The 14,255-nt window shown below is 46.0% G+C and overlaps 1 long non-coding RNA gene across 1 annotated transcript; it reads right to left on the reverse strand.

Moving 5' to 3' along the window:
• Positions 1-5,694: 5,694 nt before the first annotated feature.
• On the reverse strand, positions 5,695-13,241 carry LOC113604089 (uncharacterized). Its single transcript, XR_003425905.2, has 3 exons — positions 11,020-13,241; positions 10,011-10,098; positions 5,695-6,685 (listed from the first exon to the last, which is right to left on the reverse strand). It is a non-coding gene; the product is annotated as an uncharacterized LOC113604089 (long non-coding RNA).
• Positions 13,242-14,255: the final 1,014 nt, after the last annotated feature.

Raw genomic sequence — 14,255 nt, forward strand, 5'->3', positions numbered from 1 at the left:
TTTATTTATTTTTGAGAAAGAGACAGAGTGCAAGCGGGGAGGGACAGAGAGAGAGGGAGGCACAGAATCCGAAGCAGGCTCCAGGCTCTGAGGTGTCAGCACAGAGCCCGATGCAGGGCTTGAACCCATGAACCGTGATATCATGACCTGAGCCCCAGTCAGATGCCTAACTGACTGAGCCACCCAGGCGCCCGGACCTAGTAGTTACATTTTTTTTTTAAAGTAAGAAGAAAGGTGCCTGGGTGGCTCTGTGGGTTAAACATCCAACTTCGGCTCAGGTCATGATCTCACAGCTTGTGAGTTCAAGCCCCGCATTGGGCTCTATGCCGACAGCTTGGAACCTGGAGCCTGCTTCAGATGCTGTGCCTCCCTCTCTCTCTGCCCCTCCCCTGCTCTCTCCCTCTCTCAAAAATGAATAAACATTAAAATAAATTTAAAAATGAGAAGGAACAGGTAAAATTAATCTCATAATACATTTAATTTAACCCACTATATTTAAGGTATTGTCATTTCAACATGTAATCACTACAAAAGTTACTACTGACATATTTTATGTTCTTTTTTTGTAATAAAGCTTCCAACTTGTGTTTATTTTGTACTTACAGCACATTGCAACGTGGACTGGCCATGTTTCACCTGCCCAGTAGCCACAGGTGGCTCATGGTCAGCTTACTGGACTTTGCAACTCTGGATCGTTGCTACTCCAAGGGTGGCCTGCCACCCAGCCACCCCTGTACCGTCTGGTGGTTCACTAGGAATGCGGAATCTCAAGCCCTGAATCAGAATCTGCATTTCAGCCAGACCCCCAGGTGGTCTGCGTACGTATTAAAGTTTGAGCAGCACTATTGGCTGAAGGCAAACCGGGAGCTTGCAGAAAGCAGAAAGGAATGCTCTCCTCTTACCTTTCCTTCTTTGTGCCTCTTCCTCCCTCTGGCTTTCCAGAAGGTGCCAGCCCTGGCTCCATTTGAGACTCCTCTAGAGAGCCTGAAAAATATGATACCTGGACCCGCTCCAGAGATCTTGATTTAATCGGTCCTGGGAGGAGCCCGGGCAACAGGTGTTGTTCAAGAAGTTCCACAGGTGACAGTGACGTACACCTGGGCAGAGAGTCACAGGCTAGCCCAACACCCAACGCTGTAGCCTCCTTTGGTCCTGCCGTGCGACGGGGTGAATACACCTGAACTCACATCCTAGAGGGCTTTGGAGTAAGCCAGGTCGAGCAAAGCAGCTCACGTAAGCAGTCACAGCTCTGTAAAATTGCACAAATACTCCTAATTGTCCCACAGACTCCTAGTAATCGATGCCATACGTGAAAATAGTATCCCTCGGAGCAGCTAAGGCATTCTTAATTTGGCGGCTGCTGTGCGTTCCTAGCTCAGCTGATTCCCCTGGTGTGATGAAATATGGAGGGAATATACAATTCATACATTTATTAAATAACTAATTGTCCTAATGAAAGTACCTCTGTTCAACATATGGATATTGTTGGTCCTTTTCAGGAAACAGTTGTCTATTAATAAATAAACAGATAGTTACTGACTCCCTCCTGCACCAGACCTAGTAGAACTGCAAAAATGTTTCCACATGACACAGTCTACCTTCAAGGGCTTCATCACCTCCTGGGGACTGACAAGGGTCTGCAGTTCAGGACAGTCAAGTCGTATCTGTCCTTCAAATGTCTCAATCCGCCAACGGTGGAGATCAAATCTAAAATCTTCGTTACCAGTACTTAGGATGTCCGAGGGATTTCCAACACCATCCCTTTTTTATATTACAGTTAGCATTTTTTTTAGTTTTATTTTTTAAAATTTACATCCAAATTAGCTAGCATATAGCGCCACAATGATTTCAGGAGTAGATTCCCTAGTGCCCCTGACCCATTTAGCCCATCCCCCCTCCCACACCCCCTCCAGCAACCCTCAGTTTGTTCCCCAAATTTATGAGTCTCTTCTGTTTTGTCCCCCTCCCTGTTTTTAGATTATTTTTGTTTCCCTTCCCTTGTGTTCATCTGTTTTGTCTCTTAAAGTCCTCATATGAGTGAAGCCGTATGATTTTTGTCTTTCTCTGACTCATTTCACCTAGCATCATACCCTCCGGTTCCATCCACGTAGTTGCAAATGGCAAGATTTCATTCTTTTTGATTGCCGAGTAATACTCCACATTTTCTTTATCCATTCATCCATCAATGGACATTTGGGCTCTTTCCATGTTTTGGCTATTGTCAATAGTGCTGCTATAAACATGGGGGTGCCTGTGTCCCTGCGAAACAGCACCCCTGTATCCCGTGGGTAAATGCCTAGTAGTGCAATTGCTGGGTCGTGGGGTGGTTCCATTTTTAGTTTTTTGAGGAACCTTCATACCGTTCTCCAGAGTGGCTGCACCAGCTTGCATTCCCACCAACAACGCAAAAGAGATCCTCTGTCTCTGCATCCTCGCCAACATCTGTCATTGCCTGAGTTGTTCATGTTAGCCATTCTGACAGGTGTGAGGTTGGTATCTCCTTGTGGTTTTGAATAAATGTAATTTTAAATCATTGAGGGTCCAACTTGATAACTCTTCCCCACTGTTTTGGAATACTGTCTATTTACCATAATAATGAAATGGGCACAGACAGGAAGCATTTTTCATTATGTAAATCACAAACACTGGGAAGGAAGACTTCTTGGTACTGTACCGCCTTCCAGAATGTGGAGGAGGGGAAAGGAGATGCGCACCTGTTCCTATGCTTGCATTCTCTTGCCCAGTAGGGGATTCAGGAAAGGCAGAAGAGGAGAGAGAAAGGGTGAAGGATCCCAGCTGCAACAGAGCACATCATCATACGTTGCTTGACGTCTCTCCCACTCAGATGGCACCTGGCATTCTTACTGTGACTATAGCTTGCAAAATGTATTTCTTTTTTTTTTTAATTTTTTTTTTTAACATTTATTTATTTTTGAGACAGAGAGAGAGCATGAACAGGGGAGGGTCAGAGAAAGAGGGAGACACAGACTCTGAAACAGGCTCCAGGCTCTGAGCGGTCAGCACAGAGCCCGACGCGGGGCTCGAACCCACGGACCGCGAGATCGTGACCTGAGCCGAAGTCGGATGCTTAACCGACTGAGCCACCCAGGCGCCCCCAAAATGTATTTCTGCCAAAAGTTTTGTGCAGATGTAAAACAGAGTGTCAAAAAGAGAGTGAGGAAGGCTAAGGGTAAGGGAGGAAACGTAAGAGAGAAGACGGCTCTGAAAGACTGCTTTGGAGTAGACACAAGAATCAGTGGGCCCAAAATGACAGCTGGTGGAGGCCACATAGATGCCCCACGCGCTGCCGAGCACCTACATTTTTTTCCGGCACTGCCTAGGCTGCCCTCACTGTAAACTGGTCTTCTTCCCAAAGCAAAAAGTCTCATTTGAAGAACCAATCAATTGGACAGCATACTGGTCATTCTACTGTGTTGCATTGAGCCTTAGCGTGGCCACCTTGGGGAACAGTGTAACAGACATCAGGTTGGCTGCTTACAGCCAAAGGGCCTGCCCGGCAGAACCCACGGCTGGAGCTGCACCTGTACCCTTGGCACGCTGGCTGTCTGCCCCACCCCTCTGGCTCCTGCATGCAGCCAGGTGACAGGGACTTGGCAGGCGCCTCTCTGGCTCTGACTTGCAAACCTTTATCAGGGACCTGCTGCCCACACTTGACTCTGGGAATGCAGACAGCATGGCCCACGAGACTGTAAATGTCAGGCTGCCATCGGCTGTCTTTCTGTGTGTATCATCGGAGGGGCAGGGCTGACCTTAAGCAGAGAGCGAGCACCATCATGGCAAGCAAAATGGGGACTTGGAGCCAACGGGGTATGATGAAAAGGCCTAACTCCCTTCTATCCCCATTTTGGGGCACTGGCCTGCTGAGCCCATCTCCCTGGAAAATTGCCTTTGTAATTGCGTGACACCTAGGAAAGCATAATAGCATGTTTCCCCAAGTAGCCTCTCAGTGAAAAGAGACTAAGTCAGGAGCGAGGGAGAGAGAGGGAGGGGCAGGCGGGACACTTTGCCGCTGACACAGGTAGTAGCTGTTTCTCCATCTTCAGATGCTGCCAAGGTAAGTGAAGCCTTGTCTCGTTTGCTAAACGAAGGGCGAGCAGCTGGGGCGGGCAGACGGGGAGCGGGAAGCCTGGCCGTGATTCAGGCACGCGGGGCTTGCTAAACCAGTGTGTTTTCGAAGGTGGCAGAAAGGGGAAGTGGGAAGAGAATGACTAATAAGGAAGTGATTATGAAATAGAACCTGTCTGCGCCTGGAAGCCCGTGTGACAGCCCCAGGCAGGAGAGGGAGCAAGCCTGTTATTAGGACTGACGAACACACAAGCGCTGCGTCACTCCAGGCCGCGCCACTGCCCCCATCTAAAGCCCCGTGCAAGTGTCCCTGCTGCCTCGGGAGTGGGCCACACAGGAACAAAGTACTGTAGACCGACACAGGACCTGCTCTGTCAGAGCACGTGCGGAAGAGGCCTGACACGAACAGAACCGAAGGGACGCAAAACGAAAGGATCAGGAGCCTAATTAGAAAATACAGCAACATCGCAGAAAACGCCAATTAAAGGGGGAAAATCCATGGTGTTCTACCTCCCCAACGAAGGTATTTTCCTCTTGCAGAAGCTCTTCTAGCCTTGCCCGCACATACACATTTCTACAAAATTTTCAGCGTGCTCAGAACTTCGTGCTGCCTTTTCCATTTGTCCCCATTTATAAACAGTTCCCAGTGTTATTTCTTACTCTTCTTATCGCTGGTAATTGCTATAGAAGAGTCCACCTACTGGATATACCACAATTTGCTGAAATAGTCCTCTATTCTGCAGTAGGTTGCTTTCTTTGTAACAACAGCTTTATTGAGATGTAACACGGTTGAAGGGCACAGTAGTTTGGAGTAACTTTTACACAATCATCAGTAAGTAAAACAGGCTGGGAACATTCGCCATTACTGTTAGGAGAGGTTCCTGTTCTCCGAGAACGCCATGGAAGAGTGCAACGGAGGAGAGGCAGGATTTTTCTCCAACCCCACGTCGCTCTCCAGTTATTACCTAGTTATTGCCTCCTTTATGGCGAAACTTGGCAGCGTGCTTACATTTACTGTCCATCCTTCCTCACTTGGAGTTGACTCTTAGAACTGAGGTTCTGATCTTATTCCCCCTTGAAAACGCTCTCCCCGGGGTCACCAGCTCTTCGGCCCCCACCTTATTTGACCTATCGGCTGCATTTCTCTCTTAACCACTCCCTTCTTTAACCCGTCTTTTCCCTACATGCATTGAGTAGGATAGCTATTGATTCGCCACATTTAAGAAACCCAAAGAAAAATCGTTGCTTAAAAAGCGTAGGATTTCACTTCCCTTTCATGCAAACACTGGAGTCGGTAATTTGGCTCTGCTCTGTGACACGGTCAGAGGCCCCGGTTTTTTATATCTTCTTGCTCCAACATTCCTGGCTCTTTCCCCTGTGTGCATGGTCCACGATGGCTCTTCACCGCTGCTTCATTCCGCCATTGGAAAAGGTGGAAAGACCGGGGAGAACGTGCCCCTTGCCTTTCAGAGAAATCACCTGTAGTCGCAAACACTTCTGTTCAGATCCCATTAGCTTGAACATAGTCATATGTAGCTGCCACAGAGGCTGGGAAATGTAGCCTTCAGCTGGATGAACATGAACCCTGTCAAACATTCTACCACCATGGAAGAGAGAACAGATGTTGGATCCACCCATGTGGATGTCATACCCACCCATGTGACTACTACCACCCAGACTTCTATGTATTTAGGGACATAATGATATTTTTTAAAGATGGGATCATACCGTATATGTGTGTTGGTAAACAGACTCCCCCTTCCCCTTGTTAGTGTATTGTAAAAGTCTGTGTCAATAAATACCCTTAAATAACATGACTTTTCATGTTAGATAATGGAATAGCATATGTGTATGCCATAATGCCCTTTATTAACCGTTAGGTCATTTCAGTTTGTCCTTTATGAGTAATATGAGGATGGACATTCTTGTGATTTCCTTAAAATCAATTTCCTGATGTGGAAACGCTGGACCAAAAAATCATTTTGATAGCTTCTAATACATATTCTCCTCCAGATCCGGCTTTTCTTTAGTCCTAATGCTCAATTTTTCAACAAACCTGATTCAAGTGAAAGCCCTTTGTTAATTTAAGTGATTAGATTTCTTCTACTGGATTGAGATGTAATTACATATAATGAACTACACCCTTTTAAAGTGTGCGCTTTGGTGACTTTTAACAGGAATACACATGTGTGAAATCACAGCCACGATTAAGACATAGAACATTTCCATTGCCCCCCAAAGTCTCCTTATGCCCCATGTGGTAATTTCCTCCTCCACCCCTGGGCTCCACATTGCTGATCTGTCTTGTCACCGCACAGATTAATTTACATTTTCTAGAATTTTATATAAATGGCATTATATAATATGTACCCTTTGCTTCTGGCTTCTTTGACTCAGTGTAATGACGGATATCAGCAGCGTGTTCCTTTTTATTGCTAGCAGTGTTCTGCTTCATAGATATGCCCTATTTATCTACTCACCCACTGATGGACATTTGTGTTGTTTCCAGTTTTTAGCTCATATGAATAAGACTGCTCTGTGAACATTTGTGTCCTGGTCCTTGTGTGGGCATTCGTTTTCGTTTCTCTTGTGTAAATACCTAGGAGTGGAAGGACAAGGTCATATGGTAAGTGAATATTGAATTATCTAAAATATTTATTTATTAAACAGACATTTTTAGAGCAGTTTTCAGCAACACTGAGTAGAAAGAACAGAGTTCCCATATAACTCTATGGCCACGCACCACAGCCTACCCCTTATCAACATCCCTCATCAGGGTGGTATATTTGTTGCAAGCGATGAGCCTACATTGACACATCATTACCAACCAAAGTCCATGGTTCACATTAGGGCTCACTCTCGGTGTTGTACATTCTATGGATTTTGATAAATGTATAATCACACATATCTACCATTATAGTGTCATACAGAATAATTTCACTGCCCTAAAAATCCTCTCTCCTCCTACTATTCATCCCTCCTTTCCCACTGGCCCCTGATGATCACTGATCTTTTCACCATCTCCATGGTTTTGCCTTTTCCAGAATCTCATATAGTTGGAATTGTACAGTATAGAGCCTACTCATATTGGCTTCTTTCACTTAATCTGTCATGAAGTCTTCATAGCTTGATGGCTCCATTCTTTTCAGCACTGAATACTATTCCATTGTCTGGATGTACCGCAGTTTATACATCCATTTACCTACTAAAAGACCTTGATTGCTTCCGAGTTTGGGCTATTATGAGTAACGATGCCAGACGACTTTTCAGCTCATTTGACTTACAACCAAAGAACACAATTTCTGGGTCATATGTTAAGAGTATGTTTAGTTTTATAGGAAACTTCCAAGTGATCTTCCACATAGCTCTACCATTTTGCATCATCAACAGCAGAGAATGAGAATTCTGTCTCTCCACATCCTCCCAAACATTTGGTGTTGTCGGTGTTCTGGATTTTGGCCATTCTCATAGGTGTGAGGTGGTATCTTATTTTAAGTTGCATCTCCCTAATGAAGTAAGATGTGGAGTATCTTTTCATATGTTTCTTTGCCATCTGTATGTATTCTCTCTCTTTTTAAAAAAAAAATTTATTTATTTTGAGAGAGAAAGAGAGAGTGGGGGGAGGGGCAGAGAGAGAGAGAGGGAGAGGGAGAGAATCCCAAGCAGGCTCTACGCCGTCAGTGCTCAAATGACTGACCACTCACAGGGACCCTGTATTTGTATGTATTCTTTGGTGAGGTGTCTTTTCAGGTTTTTCTGCTGAGATTTTAATCAGGTTGTTGGTTTTCTTATTTTTGAGCTTTAAGGGTTCTTTGCACATTTTGCATAATAGTCCCTTATCAGATATGTCTTTTGCAAATATTTTCTCCCAGTTCTGTGGCTTTTCTCTCATTCTCTCAACACTGTCTTTTGCATAGCATGCATTTTTAATTTCCATAAAGTCCAGCTTACCAATGACTTCTTTCATGTACCTTTGGTGTCGTATTTAAGAAATCATTGTCATACCCGAAGTCATCTAGATTTTCTCCTATATTATCTCCTAGGAGTTTCATAGGTTTGCATCCTACATTCAGGTCTCTGATCCATTTTGAATTAATTTTGGTGAAGAATATAAGGCCTGTGTCTAGATTCGTCTTTTTGCATGTGGATGTCCAGTCATTCCAGGACCATTTGTTGAAAAGACTATCTTTTGCATATTGTATTTGCTTCCATTCCTTTGTCAAATATCAGTTCATTGTATTTATGTGAGTCCGCTTCGGAGCTCTCGGTTCTGTTCTATTGATCTATTTGTCTGTTCTTTCAGCAATACCACACTTACTGTAGCTTTATTAAAAAACTAGGGGCGCCTGGGTGGCTCAGTCGGTTGAGTGTCCGACTTTGGCTCGGGTCACGATCTCACAGCTCATGAGTTCGAGCCCCGCATCAGGCTCTGTGCTGATGGCTCAGAGCCTGAAGCCTGCTTCAGATTCTGTGTCTCCCTCTCTCTGTGCCCCTAACCCACTCGCATTCTGTCTCTGTCTCTCTCAACAATAAATAAACATCAAAAAAACCTTTTTTAAATAAATGAATAAAAGTCTTGAAGCTGGGGAGTGTCAGTTGCCCAACTTTGTTCTTCTCCTTTAATATACTATTGGCTATTCTGTTTTCTTTGGACTTTCTGCATAAACTTTAGAATCAGTTTATTGATATCTACAAAATTAACTTGCTAGCAAATGTATTTAATGCCACTGAACCATATCGTTAAAAACGGTTAAAATGGTAACTTCTATGTTACATATATTTTACCATCACAACATAAATAAAGGAAAGAAGAAATAGAGCGTATAGGAGATGAAAACATTTTCCTTGCCCTTCTTAGGGTCCCTGGAATTAAAGTAACAAGGACAGGTTAACAGAAGAAATGCACATAAATTTATTTAAGTTTTACGTGACATGGGAGCCTTCATAAGGAAATGAAGATCCAGAGGAACAATTAGACCTGAGTATTTTTAGGCTAGGTTTGATGACGAGTGGACAATCGTGGAGGAATATGATAGGTTAATATGTTGAGGTAAGTATAGTAAACTGGGGAAAAATTAACAAGACCTGTTTGGGGGGATTCTTTTTATAAGGTTGTTCCTTTCCTCCAGGTGTAGGGAGGGTACCTCTCACATGCGAGTTTTACGACCAGTTTCAAGGAAGAAGGGTGGCGGAGGGGAGGGGAGTCAGAGTGACCTTCCTGCTTTTGCCAGTTTCTCAAACTCTTTCAGCTTAAAATACATTCAATATGCCAATATTTTGGCATTCTATATTTTGGGATAGCATGTCCTGATCCCCAGCAAGGGCAAGAGAGAGAAAGGGGAAGGAAGAGAATAAGGAAAGCAGGCAGGCACACATCTGGGAACGGTCCTACGTTCCAACACAGCAGCAGAACGTGGTGTCACAAAAGTCTATGAAAAACTAAAGCAGCCCATCTTCAGCCCTAAAACTGCGAATTCTCAACCCAAGAGGAAGTGTTTCATTTCGTTTTATTTGCATATTAATGCAATGCAAATAGCAGGAGGGTAGGACGGGAATGGGGGAGAAAACGCCACCAGCCAGTGAAACACTTGGTTGCAAAGTTGAGCACAGCACGTCAGTGTGAAGGGCGTGAAGGTAACAGACGAGGAGCCATAAGGTCTGGTGAAATACAGTCAGCTTATTCCAAAGATCTGAGGACAGACAGAAATGTTACAATAGACAGACAGCAGCAGGCTTGGTGGGCGTCAGGACGAGACAGGTCAGAGTTCAACTGAGGTGCTGTCCGTGACCGTGGCAGGCAGCGATGTGCGAGGGGGGAACACACTGGCTGGGAAAGCCCCCACGCGCTGCCCGGAAAGGAGCACTGGAGTGAACACAAGGTTTCACATCTGCCCTGGAAGAGGGCGCAGAAAATTGGAACATACCCTTAAAAACTCACACTGCATGAACTGGTGGTTTGTTTCTGCACCCAGCTCTGTTGAAGACTGGAGTGCTATTTAGGTGTCTTTTTGCCTGAAAAGAAAAAAAACAGTTTTGTTTTGTATTGGCGAGGCCAGAACAAAGACTTCTCTCTGAGATACTTCCGGCATTGTCTTCAGATGCTGTCTCTCGGGGTCTGCCTGGTTCCAATTGTGGACAGAATGTGTATTAGATGCTGTGTGCTTCCTGGCTGCGTTGGCCTTCCTCTTTCCCAGCAGCCATCTCCCACCCCCACCCCCCACCCCCGAGCTGGACCCTGCTTCTCATCCGTCTCTCCCTGCCATGCACCTGTTCTGGTGTTCTGTTCTACCCAGCCCTCACTACATACGTAGAGAGAGAAGACTGGAGATTAAGGAGGTGCAAGGCAGTGGAAAGTATACCTTGAAGAAGCCACAGACAGAAGAGGGCAGGGGTCTGATGATGGTGGCGGCGTGGGGGAGAATGGGCCATAATCCACTCGCGTGTCCGCCAGAGGCGAGGGATGGGGAACCACCTACTGCATTTTTGGACTGGTACTATTCCCTCTCTTCAGTTTCTTTCCCTTCAATGATAGTCACGTCCGGTTCATTCTCTCCTGGGGTCCGATTCTATGCAAGGTGACTATCTGAGCTCCCTAAGGCTGTCCTAACAAACTACTCCAGACTGGGTGGCTTAAAACAACCGAAATGTATGCTCTCATGGTGCTGGAGGCTGGAAGTCTGAAATCAAGGTGTCGGCAGCGTTGGTTCCTCCTGCGGACTCTGAGAGGGAATCGGCACTCAAAGTGGGGGTTCGGGGATCCTGGAGGAACGAAGGATAGCTTAGGAGGATTTCAACATTTTGTCTTTGCGCTTCAATAAAAACCTTCAAGCACATGTACGCAAACAAACTCGTCCGGGTCATCTGGATGGACACGGGAGAACGGAATGCTGCTCACAATTTCAGCAGAAGTTTTTTTGCTCTTGTGTTTCTTACCTTTTGGGGGTGTCTTGAAATGCTGTTTGGCCGTCACGGGCTGCTGAGGAACGGGTGTAAGTCACAGAGGAAGAGGTCCCAGAGCAAATCCCACAGAGGCTGGCAGCTTACGCACATGGGAAGAGCCAGGAGAGTGGAGTTGGGAAGCCCAGCTCAGGTGACAGGGGACTGCCATTCACCCCCCCGACCCTGCAGTCCTGCAGGGCTGGCTCTTCCAGCCTTTCAAGAGGAGCGGGAACAGCGCATTTTAGGTGTAATATCTTCATTCTTTTATAACGGCAGCTAATTGGAAAAAATGAATCCTATGAGGGTCAGGTGAAACACGTCCATCCATGGGCCACACGTAGCCTACAGCCCTCCAGGTTACAATGTCCAGACCCGAGAAAGGTTGTCGGCAAGTTGAACCATCGCGCGGCACATGGTGGGTTCGGGATGCCCGGCTCAAAAGAACCCCGTCCTAGAAACTGGTGTTTCAAGAAGCCGGATTAATTTCAGCAAAATAACAGCATTAATCACAAGAGCCAACTTTAGTTCTGTTGGTTTTTCTCGACTTGTACTCTTGCCTTTGGTCGTATAGTTGTAAAGAGTGTATTTATCGATATTTAAGAAAGGTCCTCATTTCAGTAATTTAAATCAATGGTGGGAATCTGTGGGATATTGTCATTTTCGAGTCCAAGAATTCACGTCCTATCTTCTCTAACCTTCACAGAAATCCTTAGGAATATGCATTATGATTCCCACTTTATAGGCGAGAAAATAGACTCAAAGAGGTTAAGCGAGCGTCCCAGACTCACATAACTAATTCCAGGCAGCGCTGGGATTTGAACCCAGGCAGGGCTGTCTCCAAAGCCCACGGTTTCAATACCGACTCCCTAATTAGCAGTGCTGGACTTGTGAATGACGCTGTGACTCTCCCACCTGAGTCCTCCTACCCTCTGAAAATTTAGGGTAGACAAGGGGAGTGGTCAAGACTCAGACATCCGGGATTCAGGTCTCCGAGGGACGATTTCAGAAGGGCTTAAGAGGAATCTGTGATCAGAACAGTTATCAACGATCTCTCAGTTCCACCGCTGGTCATCTTGAGCTTTATGGCCTGCAAATCTAACCACCATTTATAATTTTGTTTTTATGGACAAATATCACACCAGTTCCAACAAACATTTGGAACCAGCGGAATGTAATCTAAACTGCTTATGGTCAGATCAGGTCTGTGGCTGATCAGGAATCTGCTGAGAAGATGGTATTTAAGTCCCTTATGGGTGGATTAGTGTTCTCTCTGACTCATGTCCCACACTGTCCCCCCACCAGCTTTGTCTGCTGCTGCATGAAGGGCCTGGAATCAGAAAAGTTTAGTATAGGCTCATCAGTACACCTGGGCAGCGGGACCTGAAAGACGTACGTATTTGGCCAAAGACACTAACCCATGCACGGGGGAGAAACCGGGCAGAAAGTGCAGTAAAATTTTAGCAGTGGTTGTCTCTGGGCTGGTAGCATTGTGGGAGATTTAAATTTTCTTCTTTATGCTTTTCTACGATATCAAAACAATGTATTGCTTTTGATATGAAGAAAAATTATTTTTGGATGAAAGAGAAAGGCATCGATGAAAAAAAAAACAACTCACTCCTGGCAGTGGGGAAGGAACACTATTGCCACACACAGCCATCTGTTACGTCTTTCTAAGTGTCCCCCAGTGGAAGAAGACAATAGGAGTCACAGATTGGATTTGGAGTAAAATTTGGACAATTGTGACGGCTGGATGTGTTCCAAGGCACTTGTTAAAGATGTAGGCAGCGACACACGTCTTTGTTTCTTCCCCATCGACTCCTATCCAGCTGAGCACTTACTCCTCCCTCCTTCCCCCCACCCAAGCCTGGGCTCTTTCCCCTCCTTCAAGGGACTGGCACTTGAAAGGGAAGTGTGTGTGGTCCCCCAAAATAAAGGTGGTGCCTGCTCCCTAATCCACTGTGGTTGTCCTGGGCGGAAGGCCCCTTCTGCCACCTGCTGCTGCCACGGGCATTGGTTCTGTACCCTTGGTGGGCATCTCTCCACACCGTAGGTGGCCATCATGTGAGCGTATGCGCACCTCCTCACTGACACGGGCCCTGCCTTGAACCCTTCTGCAAGCCATCAGTGGCTCCTTCTCTCAGGTACTAACATAACTTCCCTCTGGGGACCCATGCCCCCCACATCCACATCTTCCTTTTAGTATTGAGTCTGCAACCCCTCCCAGCCCTTCAAAGCCACCCCCCCCCCATCTCAAATTCCCAGTCTCCACCTCCCTGCTCCAACCCTTCCCCATTTCGGGTAACTCCCAGCCCTCCTTAGAAGGGCCCCCAATGACCAAATTGACCAAATAGAGACCTGCGTGGGGGTTGCCTTTTCAGCAGCCTTTAAACCACAGAAAAGCCAATCATTCTCCACGGGAGAAGTGGGCCCAGAACTGAAGAACACAAAATCCTGGTTCTTTGCCGTGAAGGAGGAAAAGGAGGAAATTGCTTTACTCTTTCGCTCAGGAGTCGAAAGCAGCAAAATGAATCACTAACTGGGTGCTTACGTGCAAACAAAATCTGTAACTACAGAAATGACTCCAATTGCCCAGGTTATCTGGGCGTAGGGGAGGGGCAAGGGGACCGTCTCCTCCTCCCAACGTATTCCCCAATGTCGCTTGCCTTCCACATGTTATGTGGTAGAAAGCACGGAATGTCAAATTTACCGTCTTCACCGTGTTAAAACGTACAGTTCAGTGGTATTAAGTACGTCCACACTGTTGTGCAACCATCCCCGCCGTTTATCACCAAAGCTTTTCTTTTTCATCTTCCCAAACTGAAACTCTTGACCCATCAGACACGAACTCCACCCCCTGCCTCCCCACAGCCCGCGGCAACCACCCTTCTCCTTTCTGTCTCTAGAAATTCAACTACTCTAAGTACTTCATATACAAGGAATTGAACAGTATTTGTTTTTTTGGTGACTGGCTTATTTCAGTTAGCACAATGTTCTCAAGGTTCATCCATGTGGCAACATGGGTCAGAATTGCCTCCCTTTTTTTTTTTTTTTAATGTGTATTTTTTTTTGAGAGAGAGAGAGAGAGAGAGACGGAGACAGAGAGTGAGTGGGGGAGGGGCAGAGAGAGAAGGAGACACGGAATCCGAAGCAGGCTCCAGGCTCTGAGCTGTGAGCACAGAGCCCGACGCAGAGCTCGAACCCACAACCCATGAGATCATGACCTGAGCCGA

This window comes from Acinonyx jubatus, chromosome A2, assembly GCF_027475565.1.
Source record: "Acinonyx jubatus isolate Ajub_Pintada_27869175 chromosome A2, VMU_Ajub_asm_v1.0, whole genome shotgun sequence".
Classification (NCBI taxonomy): Eukaryota; Metazoa; Chordata; class Mammalia; order Carnivora; family Felidae; genus Acinonyx; species Acinonyx jubatus.